General features: G+C 45.4%; 1 pseudogene; it reads left to right on the top strand.

The window, feature by feature from the left end:
* The first annotated feature begins 978 nt into the window (after positions 1-978).
* LOC133076366 (cell division control protein 42 homolog) lies at positions 979-7,560 on the top strand (annotated as a pseudogene).
* The last annotated feature ends 213 nt before the right edge of the window (positions 7,561-7,773 follow it).

The raw sequence follows: 7,773 nt of genomic DNA, 5'->3' as shown, positions 1-7,773 counted from the left end.
CAGGGCTCACAGCAACCAGTGCAGGGGTCATGCTGTGGCACGGCGCTCCTGCTGGTGAGGGCGGCCAATCAGAGCGCCCAGCCAGGGACTCCATCCACCCACGCATCCGAGCTAGTTGCTCCCCATCTGGCCAGGGAGCACACTCAGCAGCTCTATCCGGTTCTGGTACACAACCAGCAGTCCAGCCAGGCCGTGGAGCTCGTTCTACCGCCCCAAGGGCACCGGGAGCCAAGCTAGCAGCCTTGCCCAAACGCAGAGCGCGCTGCCTCTCCCCACCCATCCGGAGGAGCCTGTGTAAGGCGCCTGCACAGTAACGCTGTCAATCTGTAGAGCCTAGCCTTCAGCCCTGCGTGCATTGCAGCCTATGGCCCCGCCTGTTTGCTGAGCATAGCCTTCAGCAGAACCTGGACAGAAAGCCCCGTTAGTTCCCCTGCCCAGCTGTGGAGCAGAGCCTACAGACTCCCCACCAGGGAGCCCAGAGAGTAACATTGTCTGACTGCAGAACAGAGCCCGCCCCCCAACATTAGAGCACAGGCAACAGCCCTGCCCAGTAGAGACCCCACAGCAAGCCCTGCTTGCCTGTGGGTGCTACCAGCTGACACATGCAGAACCCCAGACTGGGCTGTCTGGCGAAGGGTTTCTCTGCCAAAGTAAATCCGCAGGCTCTGGAAGAGGAGAGCTCTTCCTCAAGTATGCAGATAGCAATGCAAGGATTCAAGAATCACAAGTAATCAGGTAAACATGACACCATCAAAGGAAACTAATAAAGCTCCACTAACCCTAAAATATTTAGAGTTATGAATTGAATAACAAAGAATTCAGAATAAACTCTTAAAGAAATTCAGTAAATTAGGGAAAAAAACACAGAGATAACTAAACAAAAATAGGAAAACAGTACGTGAACAAAATGAGAAGTTCAGAAAAGAAATAGAAATCATTAAAAAAAAAAAATCAGAAATCCTGGAACTCAAGAACGCAATGACTGCACTGAAATATTCAATAGAGAGTTTCAACAGTCAGATGAAAGAATCAGTGAACTTGAAGATAAGTCTTCTGAAATTTTCCAGTCCAGAGGATCAAGAAGAAAAAAAGAAAAAGAGTGAAGAAAGCATACGGGACTTATGCAATACCATCAAAGGAAGCACCATTGACATTATGGGAATTCCAGAAAGAGAAGCGAGAAAAAGGGAAAATAAAATTAGTATAAGTATCTCTTCTGACCACAACAATTTGAAACTAGAAATCAATAACAGGAGGTAAATTGGAAAATTCACAAATATGTGGAAATGAAACAATACACTCCTGAACAAATATGGGTCAAAGAAGAAATCAAAAGGAAAATTCAAAAAGTTTTAAAGACAAACAAAAATAGATACGCAACGTACCAAAACATATGGGATGAAGTGAAGTAGTTCTTTTCTTTTTTGGCTGTGGCACGTGGCTTGCAGAATCTCAGTTCACCGACCAGGGATTGAACCCGGGCCACGGCAAAGTGCCGAATCCTAATCACTAGATCACCAGGGAACTTCTGAAAGTAGTTCTAACAGGGAGGTTTATAGTGATAAATGTCTAAATTAAGAAAAAAGAACTATCTCACATAAACAACCGAAAGTTGAACTATACTTCAAGGAACTAAAAAAAGAACAAACTAAACTGAAAGGTATGAGAAGAGAGGAAATAAGCAAGATTAGAATAGAAATAAATGATAGAAGCTAGAAAAACAGACACCATAATCAAGTGGCAGTTATCCCTGGGATGCAAGGTTGACTTAACATACACAAATCAATAAATGTGATACAGTACATTAACAAATTGAAGGATTAAAATCATATGATCATCTCAATCAATACAGAAAAATATTTGATAAAATTCAAATGACCCGATTAAACAATGGGCAAGGACCTGAACAGACATTTTTCCAAAGAAGACATACAAATGGCCAACAGGTGTACAAAAAGGTGTTCAACATCACTAATCATCAGGGAAATGCAAATCAAAATCACAATTAGCTATCACCTCACACTTGTTGGAATGTCATTAAGAAAATGAGAGATAACAAGTGTTGATGAGGATGTGGAGAAAAAGAGAACCCTTGAGCACTGTTGTTTGGAATTTAAATTGGTAGGGCTAATATGGAAAATTGTATGGAGGTTCCTCTAAAAGTTAAAAATAGAGCTACCATGTGATCCAGAAATCCCACTTCTGGGTACGTATCCAAAGGAAATCAAGTCAGTATTTTGAAGAGATATCTGCACTCCTATGTTCACTGCAGCATTATTCACAATAGCTAAGAAACGGAAATAACCTAAATGTCCATCGATGGATGAATAGATAAAGAAAATGTGGCATATATAGAGAGAATGGCATATTAGCCACAAAAAAGAAGGAAATCCTGCCATCTGCAACAACATGGATGAACCTGGAGGACATTCTGCTAAGTGAAATAAGCCAGACACAGAAAGACAAATACTGTATGATCTCACTTATATATGGAATGTAAAAATCTCACTCATAAAACCAGAGAGGAGTAGTATGGTGGTTGCCAGTGGCTGAGAGTGGAGAAAATAGGGAGGGATTGGTGAAATGGTACAAAATTTCAGTGGTAAGATGAATAAGCTCTGGGGATCTAATGTACAGCATGGTGACTATAGTTAATAATAATGTATTGTATACTTGAAATCGGCTAAGAATAGATCTTAAGTGTCCTTACCATAAAAAATGTAAAAAGGTAACTATGTGAAGTGTTGGATGTATTAACTCACTTGATTGTGGTAATCATTACACAAAATATATTAAATCATCATGTTATACACCTTAAAAATCATGTTGTATGACCTTAGCATATATATAATTTTTATTTGTCAATCATACCTCAATAAAGCTGGGGGTGGGGGAGAAGTGTGTTGTTTAATCTTCATGCATTTTGAGATTTTCCAGTTATTTTTCTGTTATTGATTTCTAGTAATTCCACTGTGGTGTGAGAGCATATTTTATATGATTTCTTTTTTTTTTTTTTCTGGTCACGCTTCGCGGCTTGCAGGATCTTAGTTCCCCGACCAGGGATGGAACCCGGACCCCCAGCAGTGGTGTCTGACAATAAGTTGGAGAAATTCTAGGTCATTATTGTTTCACTTTTTAAAAAATTTCTTTCTCTCTCCTTTCCTTCTAGTATTCCCCCTGTGTGTATGTGACACCTTTTGTAGTTGTCCCACAGTCCTTGGAGATGCTGTTCCAGTTTTTTTTTTCTAGTCTTTGTTCTCTTTGCTTTTTATTTTTATTTATTTATTTATTAATAGATTTATTTAGTTTTATTTACTTATCTTTGGCTGCGTTGGGTCTTTGTTGCTGCTCGCGGGCTTTCTCTAGTTGCGGCGAGCGGGGGCTACTCCTCGTCGTGGTGCGCGGGCTTCTCATTGCGGTGGCTTCTCTTGTTGTGGAGCATGGGCTCTAGGCACGCGGGCTCCAGTAGTTGTGGCATGCAGGCTCAGTAGTTGTGGCTTAAGGGCTCTAGAGCACAGGCTCAGTAGTTGTAGCACACGGGCTTAGTTGCTCCACGGCATGTGGGATCTTCCCAGACCAGGGATCGAACCCGTGTCCCCTGCATTGTCAGGCGGATTCTTAACCACTGCGCCACCAGGGAAGTTCTTCTTCACTTTTTAGTTTTTGGTTTTGCTTGATATATCCTCAAGCTCAGTGATTCTTTCCTCAGCTGTGTCCAGTCTACTAACAAGCCCATAAAGGCCTTCTGCATTTCTCTTACGGTGTTTTGGACCTCTATCATTTCATTCCTCTGTTTCTTCATTTTGCTTGACGCTCTGTGTTGGTTCTGTGCACTGGATGAAACAATTACCTCTCCCAGTCTTGCAGCATTGGCCTTGTGTAGGAGATGAGCTTTATTGTTCTAGCTGTCCTAGCTCTTCATTCTCTCAAACCTTTGTGAGCCAAGCAGTCTATTTTACCTTTAACAGCTCCCCATCATTGAGGCTGTACCAAGACCAGTCAGTGCCAAAGGAGAGGAGTCAGGCTGATTGGAAGCCAGACCCTCAGGCAGCAGCTTTTACAGGATGCAAACATACACAGTCCCGTGGGGCGGCAAGCATAAGCCCCACTGGCTACCAGAGCCAGGGAACCTGGAGGCGTCCTCGGGGTAGCAGTCACAAAAATCAGGGCTCCAGACAAGTGTATTAGTTCCTTTCTAGGAGATACCCGTGAGCTGTGGCGAGGCAGAGGGACAGTATAAGATGGCATCCCCTGGCCTTCATTCCTTGAGCCCCTCCGTAGCCACTAGATGCATGCCAGATGTAAAGCCTGCTCCTAAGCCAAAGCTTCAGGACAAGCGCTCGTAGGCCTCTTTCACAGAAAGCCCGGGGGTGTGTTTCAGTCAGCTGTTTGGGCAGTGCCCTGAGGTGGTAGCCTGCCAAGAACTGTCTATGGGATTGTTGCAGTCCTGTGCATATGCAGGAGTGCAAGCCCCCCCGGCCACCAGAGCCAAGGAATCAAACTGCCAAAACCAGGGCACCAGATGTAAACACTGGGGCACCAGATACGTATAAGAGCTCCTCTCCAAGAGATGCTGGCACACTGGAGCAGGGCAGAGGTAAAGCGTGAAGATAGCATCGTCCTCCGAGGTCTCAGGAAAGGTCTAAGGTCAGCCTTAGATGTGTCATTAATCAGAAGCCTGCCCCTCAGGCTGTGGCTATAATGATAAGCCGATAGGCCTCTCCCACTTTCTGTGGGAAAGACAGACCTCCTGGGTCTGTTGCCTCCTGCCGTGCCCCAGGGGTGGTAGGAGTTTATAAACTCTTTCCCCTTGGTTCCAGTTGTAGGACTCCTGGAGCATAAACCCCACTGGCCAGCAGAACCAGGTGATATAGAGGTGTCTCCTGGCAGAAGCCACAGAAGTCAGGGCACCAGACAAGGGTATAAGCTCTTTATGGGAAGATACCAGTGAGCTGGAGCAAGACAGAGGGAGAAGGCAAAGATTGCATCCATGGGTCTCCATTCCCTGAGAGCACCTCCATAGGCCCACATAAGTGAGCCAAAGCAGAAGCCTGTCCCTTAGGGCAAAGATCCTGAAGAAGGAAACAGGGGGACTTCCCTGCTGGAGCAGTGGTTGAGAATCCACCTGCCAATGCAGAGGACACAGGTTTGATCCCTGATCCGGGAAGATCCCACATGCTGCAGAGCAACTAAGCCCGTGCGCCACAACTACTGAGCCTGCACTCTAGAGGCCACGTGCCACAACTACTGAGCCCATGTGCCACAACTACTGAAGCCCGTGCGCCACAACTACTGAAGCCCATGTGCCTAAAGCCCGTGCTCCGCGACAAGAGAAGCCACCGCAGTGAGAAGCCCGCGCACCGCAACAAACAGTAGCCCCCGCTCGCCGCAACTAAAGAAAGCCTGCACGCAGCAACGAAGACCCAACACAGCCAAAAATAAATTAATTAATTAATTAATTTTTTAAAAAAAGAAGAAGGAAACAGGCCTCTTTCTCAGAAAGCCTGGGGAAGTGTTTCAGCCCGCTATCTGTGCAGTGCCCTGGGGTGGTACCCTGCCAAGAACTGTCTCTCTGTGGGACCCAGGAGCACAAGCCCCTCTGGCTTCCAGAGCCAGGTTATCAAGGGGCATCCCCTGGGTGGCAGCTGTAGAAACCAGGTCACCAGACATACAAACTGGGGCACTGGACATGTGTAGAAGTTCCTCCCCTTTGGGAGATATTGGTGCCCTGGAGAGCAGCAGAGAGGGTGGTGATGCACCCACTGGCTGGAGCAAGGCGGGGCGGGGGGGTGGGTAGTGCAAAGATGGTACCCACCAAAAAGAGAAAAAAGGGAAAAACAGCAAAAAAAAAAAAAAAAAAAAAAAGGAAGGAAAGAAGGAAGGAAGGGAGAAAGAGAAAGATAAGAAAGAAAAATAAAAGAAATGAAAGTTAAAAAAAAGAGGAAGAGCAGGAAGATTGCACCCACCAGCCTCCATCCCCAGAGAGTTTCCCAGCAGGCTTCTGCCCCTCAGACCAACACTGTCAAAAGTAGCAAGTGAGTCCTTTTTCACAGAAAGCCTGGGCACTTTTCAAAGGGCTGCTTCTTTGCTGGGCCCTGGCACCCATGGGTCTGTGCACCAGCCCTCAGTTTGCTACAGCCCATGAGTCTCCCGGGTGCAGGCTCCGCTGGTCTTCTAAGCCAGATACTTGGGGGCTTGTCTCTTGGGTGCAGGTCTTAAAGGTTGGGGTGCCCAGTATGGGGTATAGACTCTTCACTCCTCAGTGAGACGATCCGGGTTTTGAGTTCCCTCCTGTTGCAGCTCCCTGCACTGGGGGTGGGGGATTTATGGTGAGATTCTGCCTCAGCCTTTCCCACCTGCTTCCATGTGGCTTCCCTCTCGTTTACCAGGTGTGAAGGGCTGCTCTGCCAGTTTTTAGCTTTCTTTCAGAGGAAACTGTTCCACATAAATTCGGTGTGTCCATGGGAGGAGGTGAGTTCAGGATTTTCCTACGTCACCGTCTTGAACCAGAACCTCTGTCATTTCTTTTTGGTTTTTTTCTTAGGATTTCCATCTCTCTGCTTACATTGCCCATCAGTTCCTGCATCCTGTCTATTTCATCCTTAGAACCCTTAGCATGTTATTTATAGTTGTTTTCAATTCCTGGTCTGATAATTCCAACATTCTTGCCATGTCTGGTTCTGATGCTTGCTCTGTCTCTTCAAATTGTGGTTTTGTGGGCGGTGGAGCTGAGGTCAGCATCAAATTTGAAATATTTAAAGTGGATACAGAACTGTTTCAGCAACGCAGACAATTAAGTGTGTTGTTGTCGGCGATGGTGCTGTTGGTAAAACATGTCTCCTGATATCCTACACAACAAACAAGTTTCCATCTGAGTATGTACCGACTGTTGTTTTTTTTTTATTTTAATTTTTTTGCCACACCACACACAGTAAGCAGGGATCTTAGTTCCCCAGCCAGGGATGAAACCCGTGGCCCCTGCAGTGGAAGCATGGAGTCTTAACTACTGGACCGCCAGGGAAGTCCCTGTGTGGACTGTTTTTGACAACTATGCAGTCACAGTTATGATTGGTGGAGAGCCATATACTCTTGGACTTTTTGATACTGCAGGGCAAGAGGATTATGACAGATTATGAGTTATCCACAAACAGATGTATTTCTAGTCTGTTTTTCAGTGGTCTCTCCATCCTCATTCAAAATGTGAAAGAAAAGTGGGTGCCTGAGATAACTTACCACTGTCCAAAGACTCCTTTCATGCTTACTGGGACCCAAATTGATCTCAGAGATGACCCCTCCACTATTGAGAAACTTGCCAAGAATAAACAGAATCCTATCACTCCAGAGGCTGCTGAAAAACTGGCCGGTGACCTGAAGGCTGTCAAATATGTGGAGTGTTCTGCACTCACACAGAAAGGCCTAAAGAATGTATTTAACAAAGGAATATTGGCTGCCCTGGAGCCTCCAGAACTGAAGAGCCGCAGGTGTGTGCTGCTATGAACGTCTCTCCAGAGGCCTTTCTGCACAGCTGGTGTCGGCATCGTACTAAAAGCAATGTTTAAATCAAACAATCTTAAAAATTAAGATTTGTTTTTGCAATAATGACAAATGCCCTGCACCTACCCACATTTACTCCTGTGAGACAAGGCCCATAGGTATGGCCCCCTTCCCCCTCTCAGTACTAGTTAATTTTGAGTAATTGTGTATTGTCGGAAAAAATGATCAGTACTAGCTTTTGTCATTTCAAAAAAAATTTTTTGTTGTTGTTTTTTTTTG

The sequence above is a fragment of the Eubalaena glacialis genome, chromosome 16 (genome assembly GCF_028564815.1).
Source record: "Eubalaena glacialis isolate mEubGla1 chromosome 16, mEubGla1.1.hap2.+ XY, whole genome shotgun sequence".
Taxonomy (NCBI): domain Eukaryota; kingdom Metazoa; phylum Chordata; class Mammalia; order Artiodactyla; family Balaenidae; genus Eubalaena; species Eubalaena glacialis.
The sequence above is the reverse complement of the archived record's forward strand: the minus strand, read 5'-3'. Positions and strand labels throughout refer to the sequence as shown.